General features: G+C 45.1%; 1 protein-coding gene across 2 annotated transcripts in view; it reads right to left on the bottom strand.

Moving 5' to 3' along the window:
• znf438 (zinc finger protein 438) overlaps window positions 1-17,351 on the bottom strand; it is a 56,070-nt gene that overhangs the window by 10,070 nt on the left and 28,649 nt on the right. For both annotated transcript variants that reach the window (XM_074621552.1, XM_074621553.1), the window contains exon 2: window positions 7,692-7,794. The gene's annotated coding sequence lies outside the window, so the exon portion shown is untranslated. The remainder of the gene's footprint in view (window positions 1-7,691; window positions 7,795-17,351) is intronic.

The following is a 17,351-nucleotide window of genomic DNA, read 5'->3' as shown; positions in this document are numbered from 1 at the left end:
TCACAGATGCTACTCAATCTGCCGCTGGATTTGAAACGCCAGCCACTCTAATCTGACTGGGGTCAGAGGTCAGGGCTAGGGTGACGCAAAACCCTGGTTTCTGGAGAGAATGTGAGAGACTGAGGGAGAGAAAGAGAGATGAAAAAAAAAAAAAAAAAAGGTGGGGGGTGATCCACGGAGACAGATTATCAGGTAAAGCCAGAGGGGTGAGAGGTGAGGTCTGCTGTTTATGCTGGAAACAGGTCAGGGTTGAGTAGGAGGGCAGAGAGGGGACGGGCCAGCCATCCACCTGGAATGGAATGAAACCGTAAGAAGCGGAGAAAAAAAAACACCCTCAAACCTGGACCTGGGTCAGATGTAGAGGTAGTCCGGGCCAAAACCGACGGGCTGACCGGCCAAAACAACCTGCCTATTGTTAGCCAGTAATGCAGTTTAGCGAGAGGTGAAAAGCGCCGCTCTGTGAAATGTCAAAACACGGAGAGAGCGCTGTGTTTTGGTAGCATCCCTGATGCATTCTGCGATTCTGCTTTGTCTCGCTTTTGGCCAACTACTGTTTAAACTGCAGAGTCCTGCATTTGGCTCCCACAATAGGGGAAGGGTAGGAAGTAGTTTCTCTTGTGGCGGAGTTGTAAAAAAAAAAGAAGAAAAATCAAATGTGAAGTGTTTTGAGGAGAGCAGAGCAGGGTAGCAGAGTGGTGTGAGGTTTGTTATCTCCCTTGTAGGTGAGAGCAATGCTCATCTGGGACTTGAAGATAGAGCCCCGAGATGGAGGGGGTCTGGAATGAAGCGTGTGTGTGTGTGTGTGTGTGTGGGAGGAAGGGAGGGCCAAAAAAAACCAGTAGAGGCCAAGCTCCCCCAGGTTTTAGCCCAGATGAAAGGCCAGGATCTGGGCTAGATAAGAGGGGAGATCACGGGGGGCCGGGGCCAGCCGGCTGTGGGAAGCCATGTCCAGCGGCCATCTTTCACCAACCACCTCTCTCTCTAACACACACACATACACACAAATACAAAAACACACACACGGCATGTGGGATTAGTGAACCTGGGAGAGTGAAAGGTAGTTAAAAAAATAAAAATGTTCTCTCTCACCTTTTTCAGGCCATTATTAAAGCAGCAGTAGGCAAGATTGGAGCAAATATGTTGAGTTATTTTAAAGTTATTATTCAAAAACGGTCACTATATCCTGACAGTAGTGCATGAGGTAGGTAATCTGAAAAAAAATACATGTTCCTCGGTGTCCTCTGGTGCTCTTAATGGCATCAACCAATCAGAGCCGAGCTGGAGCCTTGCCGCCTCTGAGCAGCTGTCAATCACTCGCGAACTCGAATCAAAAGAGCCTGAAAACAGAGCCATGAGGAGGAGCAGAAGTTTCTCTAAGAACACTTGAATTACAATATGCTCAAAGGTTATTATGGAATTTTTGCCCAATGATGCAAAAAATAAATTCAGCCTACTGCCGCTTTAAGTAAAACACAATAAAAAGGAACATTCAGTGAATCTTCATTCCATTTGTTTTTTCCTCCTGAGTGAACTTAAGCGTTATCTGTGCTCGATTGCTTCTCCCTGCATGCATGCTAACTGCTCATCTTTTGCTCCCCCAGCCTAAGGTGTGCATGTGTGTGTGTGTGTGTGTGTGTGTGTGTGTGTGTAGGGGAACTACTAGGGTCTGGAGCGAAGGCGGTCATGGAGAAAATGAAATCAGTGTTTGCAGAGGTCCTTGTTTCATCCCAGAGCTCTGTTGAATGAGAGAGGCCAAGGAGCGGGAGAGAGACGGTGAACACACACACACACACACACACACACACACACACACACACACACACACACAATGACAAGCGATTTGGTAGCATCAAGCTGCTCCTTTTACCTTTTCACCGGACAACCAACAGTGAAAAGAAGAGAACATTACAGCATCATATGGTATTCATGGCATGTGCACGAACCCACACACACACACACACACACACACACACACACACACACACACACACGCACACTCGTATGTCATCCACTGTCACCTGAGCAAATCAATGCAACTGAGAAATCCATTCCAATTAGGATCCCGCTGCTCTGCCCTGCATGTGGATGTAGATGAATCGATATAGAAATCCCACCGCTAACCTGCCGCTCCTCTTAGAGAATATGCTTAACTCAGACTCTGGATGTTTTTGCTTTCATTGACTTAGAAAAAAAATATATAATTCAGTATTCCTATCTAAAAAAGGCCATGGTTAAGGGGTTTCAGAATAAGTGGTCACTATACAGACAAGCTGGACCCTCAATAAAAAAACGAGGCTCTGCCCTTTGAAGGCAGGATGCTGTAAACCTCTGACAACCCAATGACCTTTGACCCCCTTGTCCAACAAGGCCATGTGTCATCCCCGGGAAACTGTACCGTCTTCAATCATCCATGCTGAACCAAATGAGCGTAACACACACACACACCCACAGTCACATGCACACAGATGACATGGCCGCCGGCTCGGAGCTGAGTGGCGTCGACGTGGAGCGGAGGTGACAGCAGTGTGTCCGAGCGCGTGCGGACGCGTGTGTTCAAGGTCTCAAGTGTTACCGTGCTCCCCCCCACCCCCCTCAGGCAGCCAGCACTGCGTTAGCCATGCTCAACACTAAACCTTTACCTGACCTTTCCCTCTGCCGTGACATTTGGACCCTTCTGAATAGGTCAAACAGCACTAAAGAGTGGCGGAGAGAGAGAGGGATGGGAGCTGGAGGAGAAAAAGATAACAAAAAGAGGAGAGGAATGAGGGCTGTCAGTGGAGGGGAGGTGACAGCTGATGCTGCTCGGGAATGTGGAAGAAAGACAAACACAGTGAAACCATCATGCAGCCCGTTTCCGTGAGAAAGGGAAGTAAAAAAACGCTACTCGGCCGAATTCAAGTCCGTGAAAAAAAACACTGGCAGAGTCAAATATTTTGTTTCAGAAATGTGCAGAGTCACTGATGTCAGGAAGTTGCTGCGAGTACAGTTTTGCTGAGTGACCAACAGGAACGAGGCAGGAAATGACGATACGCCGGTGAAGATTGCCACAGAAGTAGATAACAGGCATGAAAAAAAAAAAAAAGGGGAAACTGGTGGATGAAGGTCGTACAAGGTGACCTTGTGTACCAACGCTGAAGCAGATATGGTGAACACAATCTGTAGGATGTCAGATGGAACAGGGGAACAAACTATCTGTCCTGGTGTACTAGTACAAAAGTAAAACAGTGTCTTTACTTTGAAATGTAGGCTACACAAAAGTCCAGCTACAGACTTCCAGAGTGTGGACTTGGACGATATATATCGATGCACGACTCGTCTCCACTTCCTCACGGGACACGGGAGCTGCAGGAGCACCTGGAGCCGCAGTATCAAGACCCCGCCAACACACCCACCCGAACCAATCACGAGCAGAGCACTGCTACTTCACTCAGAGCAGCTGTCAATCACAGCTGTCAATCGTGACGTCTCACCCCGTTTTTATAGCATCAAATGACTAACTTAAATAAAACTTATCAGAAGAATTAACGCTTGAACATACATCAGTGTGATAAGAACTACCTAAAATGACAGAAACCATGTTTGGGGAAAAATGTATTTGACTTTGACTTTTTAGTTTGGCCCATCCGCTAACATGGAGGAGGTGCGCAGCATCCTTTTTGATCTGTTTATTGCAATTAAATCACAGCACAATCTGTTTATTTTGGGTTCATACCGCAGTGGCTACGTGTGGCTCGCTAGATAAAGTCAGTGCAATGGCGCTGTATGGTGCCACACATCGCCGCCGGGTGATGTTATGAACCCAGACACGTCGGCGTTTTGGTTTTCAAACATATCTGGGACTTCCACAACATGTACGAAGCAGCAACAGTGGTTATTTCTTCCATGGTTGATGGCGGGAAATGGTCTTCTCTCTGGCGCGTCTAGTAACGAGTAACGCGAATCAACACGTATGATCCTGGCGGTCCAACTCGTGCGAGTAAAGCGAGGCAAAAAATTTGCTTCGCTCTTGGCGCGAATGCGACATGTGACTTCAGGTAGCGTGACCACAACACAACAGGTTGAACACTGCACACAAAATGTGTACAATCTGATATATAAATAGCCTTGATTTAATCAGGTAACATCTGATGAACACAAAGATGTTTCAACCTGCACTGCCTGCAGAGACAAACAACAGGACCTGTCCATTTCTATGTGGCTCCGTCCTCCCGTCCTCTCCCTTCATCCTTCACGTATTAATCTGCTCCTCCATCCCGACTGACGGACGTGTACACAAAAACTCCCCAGATGAGGGTTGCAAAGATATTTTTGTTCCGTCTTGGCCCTGACGAGGAAAAGCGATGCCACTGCAACCTCGACCGGGACACTAAGATAACACCTGCGCTCCCGGGTCCCACCTTAATGATCACTCAACGCAATGGGAGAACTTTAATGGGAGCCCTGGAAAGGAAGGAAGGGAGGAAGGGAGGAAGGAAGCTGCCAGCTTGCTAATTTTAGGCACTCTGCATCTCAGATGAAACGCTGGAAAAGGCAGCGAGGAGGCGTGGAGAGGCGGGAAAGTTCTCTCACTTTCCCTCGACTTTCTGCATCATGTCTTTCTAACTATCATTACCCCCTGCATCCGCTATGAGAGAGAGTCTCACAGCTCTTTGATTCTCTGAACCATTTCTCCCTCTCTTCCTGTTCCCAGCCCTCCCTCCCTCCTTCCCTCTCTCTCTTCCTCTTCCCGGCTTTCTCTGTCTCTTTCTCCCCTTTTTTTCCCGACTCTCTCTTTCATTCTCACCTCCCTCCCCTTCTGTCGGTACCTGAGTAAATAAACAGTGTTGTGTGGGATGCTAATTAGAGCAGGTTCAGGGACGTGACGAGCCCAGAGACAGATAAACAGCGAGGTGGGGAGGAGAGGAGATGAGATGGAGGGGGTGGTGGTGGTGGGGGGGTGGAGGTAACCCACCCCAAGGGCAACACAACGCAGACACAAACACGTCAGCTTAGCGGTGAAGGACACACAAGAGTGGTTTTGGCTTTCAACCCAAACTTAGGGCGGCTTTGAAGCGAAGGGCGGCGGCAGGGTAGAGGACTCTGAAGGGGCTGCGATGGAGTGAAGGGCGGCGAGCAGAGAAGGGGGCGCCGTGGCGTAGCTTCAGCCACGGCGAGAGGAAGAAGGGAACGTCGAGCGAACTTCCCTTAATGACGGCTGCTCCGAGAGACCCGGTTGCGAGATCAAAAGAATATGCAGATGATCCCCAACGGTTCTTTACTCCTGTTGAGGTGAACCTGGGCTTCTAAAAGCAGGTCAATGTGAGGCAGCGTGTTCTTATTTAACATAAGGTGGCCTTTTTGGGGGGAATAAGCTGCTGGATATGCAGGTGAGAAGGGAATGTTGCAAAGGAGAGGGTGAACACAAACACGTACGCTCGACGGTGCTGTAACTCTACACTGTCAAAGCAAAGATGGGATTTCATCAGACAAACAGCAGGCTGACTTTGGAATCTCTGGCACCCTAAATGAATACGTCACCCACAAAATTACCATTTCTATATCAATTACTCACCCTGTGTTAACATGTTAACTGTTTTTTTTTGCATGCCTCCATGATGAACGAAGAATCAAAAAACAAAGAAACAGCAAAATTCTATCAAAACATCCGTTTACAAACTCTCACACAACTCATGCCTCATTTATCCAGTCGTGTGCTCACCACTTCCAAAACACATGCATCTTTGCTTAAATCGTACTATTTAAAACGCGGATGAGAAGCGCACCTGCGCAAGCGTGAGACTGCAGAAGTGTTTTCGAATTCGAAGTCAATCGATTCAAATATTTAATCGGGATTAATCGCAAATTAATAGCACATTTTTTATCTCTTCAAAACGTACCTTAAAGGGAGATTTGTCAAGTATTTAATACTCTTATCAACATGGGAGTGTGCAAATATGCTGCTTTATGCAAATGTATGTATATTTTTATTATTGGAAATCGATTAACAACACAAAACAATGAGGCTAGTTTTCATCGGCAGTCCCTTTGCCGGACGTTGTTAGGCTGTTGCATAGGGGAGTAAAGTAATCGTGCATTCATGAACCTGAAAGACCTGCGGCTGACTTGCACTTTGCTTCTTCTGACTTGACTTCAAGTTGCCCTCAAAGACTTGACACTTCCTTTGCCAAGACTTGACTTGGACTTGTCTCAAATAGGGCGGGAGGTGTGTTGCTTCAGGTACAGGTGATCCAGTATAAACCCATGAATTGAAAGTCTTTTCAGATGCCAACACACTGTGCAGAAGTCAATAATACTAACAGACAGGATATCCACATTGCTCGGTATTACACGCCCCCCCCCTGAATTATAAGCCAGCATTACATTCCACACACTCCCCCACCTGGTTGCACACTTTAAACCCTGTGGAACGCTTATTGTTATTAATAATCATTTGTATTCTAATTATTATTTCTGCAGATCTTCAGCTGCTCCGGTGCAGCGGCTCGGTGGCCAACAGTGCTGCGCTTGTATAAACAGCTCCCGTGGGTGACTGTGTGTTTAACTTTGAATGTAAAACAGGGCTTCGCTTGAAAAACTGCACGAAAGCTCAATCACCCTTTTTTTCTGCCTAAACAAAGTCTTCCGAAGAGAGTTTAAAATATTTCAAAGCAATTGTCATTCCTGAAGATTTGGTGAATCCCTCACGTCGGGGCCTCGTCTCCGTCTTTGTCTATAGAGTCGGTAAATTGAGCATCTGCTAAGGTGTCTTTGTTGGGTTATTAAAACCGTAGCAGACGCTGTCTGGCAGGATCAAAGCCGGCCTTGGACCGTAATGATCACTGATGCTGCTGTTAAATTAACCAGACGCGAGCGCTGTTCGCTCTAATGGGGGGGAGATCTCACTCCTCTTGATAGAGGAGGTGAAGAGAGACGGCGGACCAGGTACAAGACAGGAGACTACCTCAGCAAGACGGCAACAGATCATGTAAACACCGTCTTTAATGTCACTCGGGGATGTTTCCTGATTAAAAGACATCTTATGATCCCAGATTACGGCCAGATTGGTGATGACAGGTGCGGGGAAGGGTGGGGGGGTGGACCTTGCCGTTACAAGGACTTGCATAAGCTTTTAATCTCACGTTAAGTCCAGCACAAACACCGGCGGAGAGACGGAGAGTGGAAGGTAGAGAGGATCACGATATGTATCTGAGAGATTGCGGAGGAGAGGGGGGGGAAAATGGAGGGAAATGTGATGGCTGGATAGATGAGCTATTTTTATAATGAGGTCAGTGTGAGCCGTGGGATTTCATTCTCCTGGGACACACACACACACACACACACACACACACTGTGGCGATGTATCTCTCCTGCTGAGTGGGGCTGCCTCTGTCCACAGGAGGATGAAGAAGAAGAGGAGGGGAGGAAGGGAGGGGGGGGGGGGGGGAGAACAAACCCAGATGTCACAGAGAAGATTTTAAGGATTTTTTTTTATCATAACCCGATTGGTCGGAGCGTCTTATTTCCTCCCTCTGCTGCTGGAACACTTAATTATTGAACGTCAGCTCGCGTTTGTTTCAGAAACAAACAAACAGGCTCCCATCACGACTCCCACCGTCTCGCATCCTGTAGACTGTGCGAACACAACGGCAGAAAACGCCGCCACCATAACCTGTACATAACTGTGCCTTAAGTCGAACCAAAAAAGTGTTTACCGATTGGATGATCCTTCCTTCTCAGCTGCTCCCTCGCTCCTCCTCCTCCTCTGTCTGGGTGGTGCCCGGGTGGTGGTCCTGTCCCCCCCTCTCCACACTCCCCCTGGAAAACACATCAAACATGAACCCTTAAAATCACATGTACAAAACACAACAATCACAAGGCAAACATTTGAAATGCAATTAGTATGGAGGTCCAAAGTGTTAAATAAATAAACAAGACATTATGAAATAAATAATAAAATATTGTCACAAAGCCATCTTTATGAATTGTTATATAATATTGTTTTTATTTCATTATAAAAATGTCCATTTCAAATTAACTATTTTTTTTAAGGCTGTCAATTGATTAAAATATTTAATCGTGATTAATCACAAATGAATCGCAGATTTTTTTATCTGTTCAAAATGTACCTTAAAAGGGAGATTTGTCAAGTATTTAATACTCTTATCAACATGAGAGCGGGCAAATATGCTGCTTTATGCAAATGTATGTATATATTTATTATTGGAAATCAATTAACAAGACAAAACAATGACAAGTATTGTCCAGAAACCCTCACAGGTACTGCATTTAGCATAAAAAATATGCTCAAATCATCACACAGCTGTCAGTGTGTCGACTTTACTATGACTAGCCCCATTATTTCATAATAATGTAGTGTTTTTTCAATGTATTAAAGGGGACATATGCTCATTTTCAGGTTCACACTTGTATTTGGGGTTTTCTACTTTAGTGTTCAAAAAACACATTATTATTCTCATCCTGTCTGTCTGAATATACCTGAATAAACATTGGAGTGATATGATTGATGTGATTAACATTAATAATTGAAATAATTTCTATCCAATATTGACCAATATAGGGGCTCCATAAACTAGCACCAAATGCATGGTGTAGTATTTGTTTTCCATGAGTTCGTCAGAAGGCGGAGCAGTATTCCATAAATTCCTCGCAGCATTTTGAAACAGGTGAAGGGTCCCTCGTGTGATCTGTCTGCATCAAGGTATAGAGCGTAACACGGTGTGCGACGACAGAGTACATACAGCGGCGACAAGATTCGCACACGAGCACGGCCTGTTTCACAATTACACACACACACAATCTACAAAGTCTCTCCTGCACCCTCTTGCTGTTTCTAAATGCTTGTCGCTTTGGCCCTCCATTAAGCCGAGCGAGCGCTCGTTTAGCCAGTGTCTTGGCAGTTGGGGACGCAGGCTGCCCACTCAGTCAGATCCAGCCGTATTAAATAAATAAGGAGCGCTCTTCTGTGTAAATTATTCATTTAACACGCCTTATCCTCTTCCAACAACCTTGTTAGAGCAACTCAGGAGTGGAGAGGGGGCGAGTGGGGGGGGGCAGAGGGGAAGAGGCAGACACCGCGGCTCATGTGCGACTCAGCAGAACCTGTGGTGCATCTCTAAGCTCTCTGGGCGTTCAGTCGTAGGGGGCCTAATTCGCCCTGACACCTCCTTTGTTTCAGGCAGAAAAGAGCTGCATACACACAGCTACACGTCCGCACACACTCGAGCACACACCGACATTGCACAAACTTGGAGAGAAAGAGCACAAGAGAGGAATTTTTAGTGCATATTCATAGAATAATCATTCTAGTTGTCTGGATAAATTATTGAGAAACAGGAGTCCGGGACACGGCATGCTGGAATGTGCTCGTTTTTTTTTTTTTGTGTGCGCTGCCTGAACTCAAATCAGACAACGCAGCAAGTCATCCTCTCTAAACAAGCTGATTCTAATGAGGCGGGATGGGGGGGACGCGTAGGAAAATGCTTATCGCGAAGAAAACAACTGTTCTGGATATTAACCTTGAGGACAAATGAACAGAGCACCTAACGTTTGTATGATGTCAGTGACGTCGCTCGGTGCTCCATGCCCCCCTCCCGAATGTAACTGTATTCATCTATGTATATCTATTATTCATGGCACGACAAATAAAACATTTATTCAAGGCGAATTAGGGTGTACAATAATTAAAATTATTATTAACCTATGCATATACACAGTACATAACTTCTATTTAAATATTGAAGATCACATTGAGGGCAACTGCTTTATTTTCAACCCATGCAAACTGCATTCAAATAAAACTTAATTCATAATAACAGCTGAAAACTCCAGTGATGCTTAAAGGAACAACGTGCAGCATTCAGGGGGATCTGTTGGCAAAAATATAATCTAATAAAAATAAGAATCGCTGTGTTTTCGTTACCTTAGAATGAGCCGTTTATATCTACATTTCAGTTGGTTGCAATCTGCAACCGCTAGAAACCCCCAAAAATCTTACACATTGCACCTTTAAAGTGGCAATCTCAAGATTTTTTATTTCAAGTCGCTATCTATCGCCGAATGAGGTAACACGGCCCACTGATGAATGTATTGCAATATTGTCTGTGGCAACATACAAATAAAAATGTATTAAGTTGCTGCTAATGCTAACCAAACATTTCCTACTGCTGCAGCTTCACATTAAAAGCCTTTAACTGATGAAACACGGATTGACTTTTATTATGAACAAGTCACAGGAAATGCAACGGGGTTTGTCAGTGAGCTTGACACCGACCGCTATCGTTCATAAAAAATGCTTGTACAAAACAAGACAACGGTAATTTTTTGACAGCGGATTGATTAGAAATCTGTCAGGGAGTAATGGAACAATCAGGAGCAGCCACAGTGAGCCGTTAGATGAGCGAGATAACCAACTACCTCGCTGTTCGAGAATTCACGCTATCACAGTTGCTCACAGAATGATGGAAAAAGGCAAATTATTGCCCGACTTCTTTGTTAAAACGACAATAGTTTGTTTTTTCTGCCGCCAGTATTTGCTGTTACAACCAGTAAACAGGGCGTCACCAAATCAACCAGGACTGAAATCTTAAGGATTGACACTTTAAGTACTAGGCTTCAAGAGTACAGTGTAAGTCATTGCAAGTATGATGGGAATTTAAAAGCATTGCAGTCATTGACAACGTGTACATGCACAAAATATATTATTTTTTTCCCTTTATTCCTAAAAAAGACAATATTCCTACTAAGCTGTTTACATGGCTGATAAAAATTAATATTCCACTAATATTCCCGTTTACATGCAGCCGTGCATATTCCGATTAACCGGCGGCGAACACAGCCTCCCTCTTTCATTCCTTCAACTGCCTTCTTGAAAAGGTAGGCGTTAAGATATTTACGAATATCCCAAAACCTGTTGATATCCAAGTCTTTCATAATGTTTAAAAGTAGTTTTTCCTTCAGACCAGAAACGTGGGCTTTTCTTTTGGGCATGCGTCTCTGCAAACTGGCAAGAGGTCGTAAAAACCCCAATTGAGACGCATTTTCTAAATATACGTGTCCAAAGAATGCTCCTAAAACCAGAATAATGTCGGAACATTTCACATATATTAATGGCGAAAATGCTCCATTCAGAATATCCAAACACAATAGTCTGTTTACATGACCCCGTATTATGTTCAGAATATTGTCATATAGTGGAATATTAGTGTGCATGTAAACATAGTCACAGTAAGTCTGAGTTAACATGATTAACCTCCAACCTCTCATGTGATCACAGTGAAGGCAGTATGTAGAAAAAGGGCATTTAAAATCTCAACGTCCAGGGCAAACTGGACACTTTTCAAAAACAAAGCAAATGACACGGTCGAATGTGTGAATTTCAATGGTTTAATCTGCAGATCAACCCAGACAGAACCTGCTCTCTGTCGGCCTCTGACTCCACTGTTCAGCCCCAGAGCGGGAGGTTGTTATGTCAACTCTGACAGTGCTCATTACCAGCCTCTACGCTCTCAATTGGACTTAACAGGCTTTGGCCCAAGCAGAGGCCAGCTAGACCCGACTGGTACAATGGGATCAGTGTGTGTGTGTGTGTGTGTGTGTGTGTGTGCACATGTGCTGAGAGTTAATCACAAAACGCTCTTTCATTTCTAAATCACACCCCGAGGCCACTGTACATTACAGAGGCACCGATACACGACGTACAATGACATCTGCATGCTCACAACTCCTCCATATGAGGGCTGATCGCTGCGTCCTGCTGGCTGCCAAAACAGCTTCTGTTAGAGCGCCGTTTCATCACCTCTCTCGCTGAATGATGTTGGGAGTAGCTCCAACAGTTTGCACATTTGGACAATTCTGGTTTTAAATGATGAAACACAAAATACCTCTGCCACCCAACACTTGGGTTATTTTCATGATTTCATTTGATGTTGCATGTTAGTATATGTCACGACACATTAGTGTGTCGATGGGAAGCGTCTCGTGGAACCGGCTTGAAAACTAACAAACTATGTTGTTTATATTTACAGGCTGCAGATTTTGAAAGAACTTTTAAAAGAGTGCACCTGTTGTAATACTTTAAGACAGGATTTTACATCTCTCTTAAAGGGACAGTGTGTAGGATTTGGCGGCATCTAGTGGTGTGGTTGCAGATTGCAACCAACTGAATACCCCTCCGCTCACTTTCCAAGACTGCGGTAACATGAGCCGCCGAGGGCAAAACTGCGGTAATGCCGTTGGCCTCGCTCATAGGCTGTCCTTACCATAGTAACACTACTTTAGGAGCAACGGAAGTCAGACGGCGGCTGGCGGTACCACGGTTTAGCACTCTGCGGCTCACGTTAGCGCAGTTTCACAAGCGTGTTGGAGAACTACGTTGGCCTTCTAGAGCCTCTAGAGCCAGTGTTTGGTTTGTCCGTTCTGGGCTACTGTAGAAATATGGCGGTGCAACATGGCGGACTCCATGAAGAGGACCCGCTCCCTATGTAGATATGAAGGGCTCATTCTAAGTTAACAAAAACTATTCTTAGTTTCAGATGGTTATAAACTAATGAAAACATAATTAATATTATATTCTATTTCTTCCACACTGGCCCTTTAAGTAAAAGTACATCAAATATATAGTTAAAGTACCAAAAGTAAAAGTACTCATTATGCAGAATGGCCCATTTCAGAATCATTTACTGTATATTATATTATTGGATTATAATTATTGATGCATTAATGTGTTCATCACTATACTGTTGCAGCTGTTAGAGATGGAGCTCATTTACTTTACAATTACTTTATATACTGCTGAGTATCTTAATAATCCATAATAATACATCCTAATTTATTAGTTGCCACTGCCAACAATTTAACTGCATGTCGCGGGTGCTAATTTCAGACCCTGAGTAGAAGTATAAAATGTAAATACTCAAGTAAAGTACAAGGACCTCAAAATTGTACTTAAGTACAGTACTTGAGTACATGTACTTGTTACTTTCCACCACTGCTGACTCACATGTTTATATTTACAGGCTCATCACAAGGGGAATTTTTAAATAACGACAGGATTTCACAGCTCTCTTTAGTCATCACGGCAACAATAATAGTTTCAGTATTAGCAGTTACATGAAGCTGTAATATTGCTTTTAGAAGTGAAAGAGATAACATTCATGTGTCTCTAGCCTGTCCCCAGAGACAGAATGTAACTGTCATACAGTCTCTAGTCTGGTCTCCTGCCGCTATCAGGTGTCTCTGCTGCCTCGACGGTATCCCCGGCCCCCCCCTACCCCCCTCCCTCTCAGTCCAGTAACCACCTCGCAATGTCAATGATTACACTTGTGATTAAAGCGTTCCACTTCAAACGGCCCTGATGTTTACACAGGCCCCGATATGGCGGATGGGATAAAGAGCAGGTAGAGCTCTGTGTTTGTGTCGGTGTGCATGCGTGTTTGTTTGTTTGCCTAGATGGGAGGATGAATGTCATTACGCCCAGACTCTGTGGACATACAGAATGCCATTCTGCATATTACAGCTGCTGCTTCCTCATGCTCCATCCTCCTCCTCCACCCACGTACAGTAGGAATATATGTAAAGCACACGTCCAGAATGAGTTTTTAGGAAGAAGTGGTAGGATGGACTTATGAACGTCGGCGGTTTTTGCAACAGGCACTGGAAAAAAGATTATTTTTAAAAGTCCAATTTCCATGTCAGTGTTTTGTTGGACAAAAATGTCTTAGCAACAGTTTACTGACTTCATTCTATCACTTCTACTGTATGTCTAAGTCTGGGCATGTCCTTTACATTACTTTACAAACAAGCTGCTTTTTCCATATTTTTTTCGGCAGAATGAGAAGGACAAAAGTGTGAGGTGTCCCACAGCTGCAGCACTGCGAACCTAAATTAGCCCGGACCACATGAAAAGCTGTCGTCTCTATTCCAGGCCGGGGCGGGAAAATTACAGCCCTGCTCTCTCTACTCTAGCATTAAACCTCAATTAGTGCACGACTACACCGGTGATGTCATCGCCGAGGGACCCAAGAGCCCTGAAAATGAGGGGTGCTTTTGCTTTACGGCGACGAGACGCTCGTAACCGAACCACCTCAAACTTTCAGGTCCACTCCGAGCGTCGGGAGGAAAGTTTGTTATTCCATCCAACTGGCGAAGAAGTAAGGTGATTTTCTTTTGACACGGCCTGAAAAAACAGAGAACCTGTGGCCAGGTTTGGCTAAACTGACCAAGAATTTTAATCCGGAGTCGTGACTGGAGTTTTCCCAGGAGCCGAGAGGTCAGTGAGGTAGGGACAAGAAAAACTCCTGTTTGACCTCCAGTGACCTGGCTGGAGACAGACGAGGAAGAGGAGGAGGGGAGGGGGGGGGGGGTCCGGCTCCTGTCCAAATATTCCCCTTTTATTACAACTTGGGTCTCATGTTCATGAATCTCATCTTTCTACTGAGGATAAGGGCTGGGTACCATTCCATACTTGGGCCTCATTTCCACTGCATGGTACGGCTCTGCTCGACTCAACTCACTTTTTGGTACCTTTCTCTGTCGCTATTAGTAGTATGGGTATTTAAAAAATGTAAACTTTATTACGTTCATCATATACATACAGGTACATACCTGAAATTTAACCTCTTGGGAGTTAACTTGGGGGGTTCAGTGTCTCGCTCAAGTACACTACGACATGTAGAAGGTAGGAACCGGGGGATCCAACCGCTGACCTTCTGGTTAAAGGATGACCCGCTCAACCCACTGGGCTACAGCCGCCCCGCTATAAATGGCAGGTTTTTATGCAGGATTTCCCGCGTCGCTTTATTGACGATTCTCTCTGACCAATCAGTGGTTTGCAGTGTTTTAACATCACCTTCAAATATCAACTTCAACCGAGGTTAGAGGTGTGTATTGGCACGAATCTGGCAATACGATACGCATCATGATACAGGGGTTACGATTCAATATATTGCGATACAGTAAGCAAGGCAATATATTGCGATTTTTTTATCTAATTTTAGGAAAACATCCGAATCATAGTATAAAGAACAAACCACCGCATGCATAAAATCTGAGTAAAAAAAAATTGTTTTTTTATGCTATCAGAACATTAGGATCTGCATTTGCATTTATCACAGTCCCTGTAACATACAACGTCATAGCACTACTTTGAGAGGACACATCTCTTTGCAAATTAAATTAAGTACTGACTGAGTTAATCTTTGCATGTAAACTATTAATTAAAAATCGATAGTGTTTTTGAGAATTGTTATCAAAAAACATAATATCGTGATTTTCTTACACCCCTAACGGAGGTTAAAAATTACCAGGTACAACTTTTGCCAATAGAAAACACAAAAATAACCGTTCTAATGTGAACTGAACTGAACTGGACTGCTTGGTGGAAACATGGCTCGTCGGTGTAGGGATGCTGCCCTCGAACATGATGCTGAAAGGGGACCGGTTGTAAAAAATATAGCGTACACTTAAACTGTTATTGATGTTTTTAAGTGTCTAAAATCCGTTTTGCTGCCGCCCCTGTCCACAGCAGTACATTGCTTTGCTCCCGTGCTGGTACTCATGTCTGCTTCTCCAAACTCCATCTACTGTAGGTATTACACTGACTATGGAGAAGTACCTCATACAACCCCATTACAAAACACCCAAACTATCCCTTTAAGGTCATCTGTCTGTACTGAGGAAACCAGGGAGTGAGATAAACATAGCTGAAAACATGGCGGTTGAGTCATATTTGGTCGTAAGTCACCTGCAGTCTTGCCTTGCTTATGTTTCTGGTCCTGTCAGATGTTACATGTCATCGTAACCGATTGTAATGATGGCCAAATATACTAGAATAAGCCTATAATAAAACGTAATGTAATAAACCTGGATGGTCCTTTAACGGTGCTCCAGCAGAAACATAAAAGCCTGGACCCAGCACTCCCTGGCTGGTTATTGTAGTCTAATGTAGTCCCTCTGGCTGCAGGGTCACTGTTCCTTCATGTCGTACAAAGGAAGGGAGCGACTTCAACACGGCTCAGCATGGGAACGCTTCCAGGCACCACCTCGTACCTTTCTCCTCTTTGGAAACAGAGGGAGCCCTTTTCCCCTTCGCTGTGTGAATTATGCATCGCAGCTCCCAGCGACTTCTCACCAGTTGTTCAAGCGAAGCTGCCCGAGGACCGCGAGTCCTCTTTGCGCGTACCTCCACCTGAAGAGACCGGATCGCTCTCTCACATCTTCAAAGAGAAGTCAATCACGCCATGGATTGTTAGTACCACCCAGTGGGTTTACAAAACTTTTACCCGGTCTCTCACAGGTGCAGAGAAAAGGGGACGGGGGCCCACATTTCTCAGAAAGTGGAACAGGATTTTTTTTTTTTTTAGCTCCGACAAAAACTTCGAGCAGGGGTGGGTGGGTGGGTGAATGGGGGTGTGCAGTTGAGATCAAAAGCCTGCGAGTTCCTGGCGAGCGGACCCAATCAGCCGAGAGGGCCAAGGAGAGGAGGAGAGACAAGCGCTTCCCTTTTAAATTGATCCCACTGAGACCCTCAAGGTTCCCCTCGCAGGACTCGCAGAAAAGCGATAAAAATCTGGCCCTGTGGATCTGACGAGGAACTGGGAGGGGAGAAGGCGAAGAAGAAAGGCACAGAAAGAACAGAGGGGAGCTGTGGGTGGGGGGGAGAGGAGCCAGTCGAGGCAGATCAAGGGGAGACGAGGGAGACAAGAGGGGTGGGCTCCTTCTCCGAGGGTGCATCGATGTGTGCCAGCCGAGCGGGGAGGACCGGCGCTATCAGCTATCAAACCTGTGTAACACACGTCTGATGATGTGCTCAACCAATCGGCCACGGGTGTATCTTTATTCTGCCCAGGTCCTGGCAGCTGAGAGCGTTGGATGGTTTGGTCGCTGGCCTGAGATCAGACCCTGGACGAGGCTGGTGTCGTTATCCGCAGCATGTCGGAGGCCCTCAAAGGAACAAGCGCTATCAGAGCAACCCAGAGACCCAGCAGCCTGCCAGACACACCGCAGACCTGCCCAGCCACCAACACACACAACAAGGTGGTGTGTGTATGTGTCTGTGTGTGTCCGCTCCGATTCCACGGATGTATGTCACGGTGCAATATGAAGTCATTATCACCAGGGCTCCACGGTCATCACAAGAGGAACGACAGATTCACTCTTGTGCTGTCAAATGTAATGACTGAAGCCAGATGAGCAAATAATTATCTGCAAATGAGATTTGTTCATTGAGTGGGATCTAAAAAATTTATATTTATATCCTGAATATTACACACTCCACAACTTTTAGAGTTGTTCCGATACCAATACCTGTATCGGAAATGTGTCCGATAATGCCCAAAATTCGGTATCGGGTATTG

This window comes from Sebastes fasciatus, chromosome 21 (assembly GCF_043250625.1).
Source record: "Sebastes fasciatus isolate fSebFas1 chromosome 21, fSebFas1.pri, whole genome shotgun sequence".
NCBI lineage: Eukaryota > Metazoa > Chordata > Actinopteri > Perciformes > Sebastidae > Sebastes > Sebastes fasciatus.
This window is presented reverse-complemented; position numbering and strand designations above follow the sequence as displayed.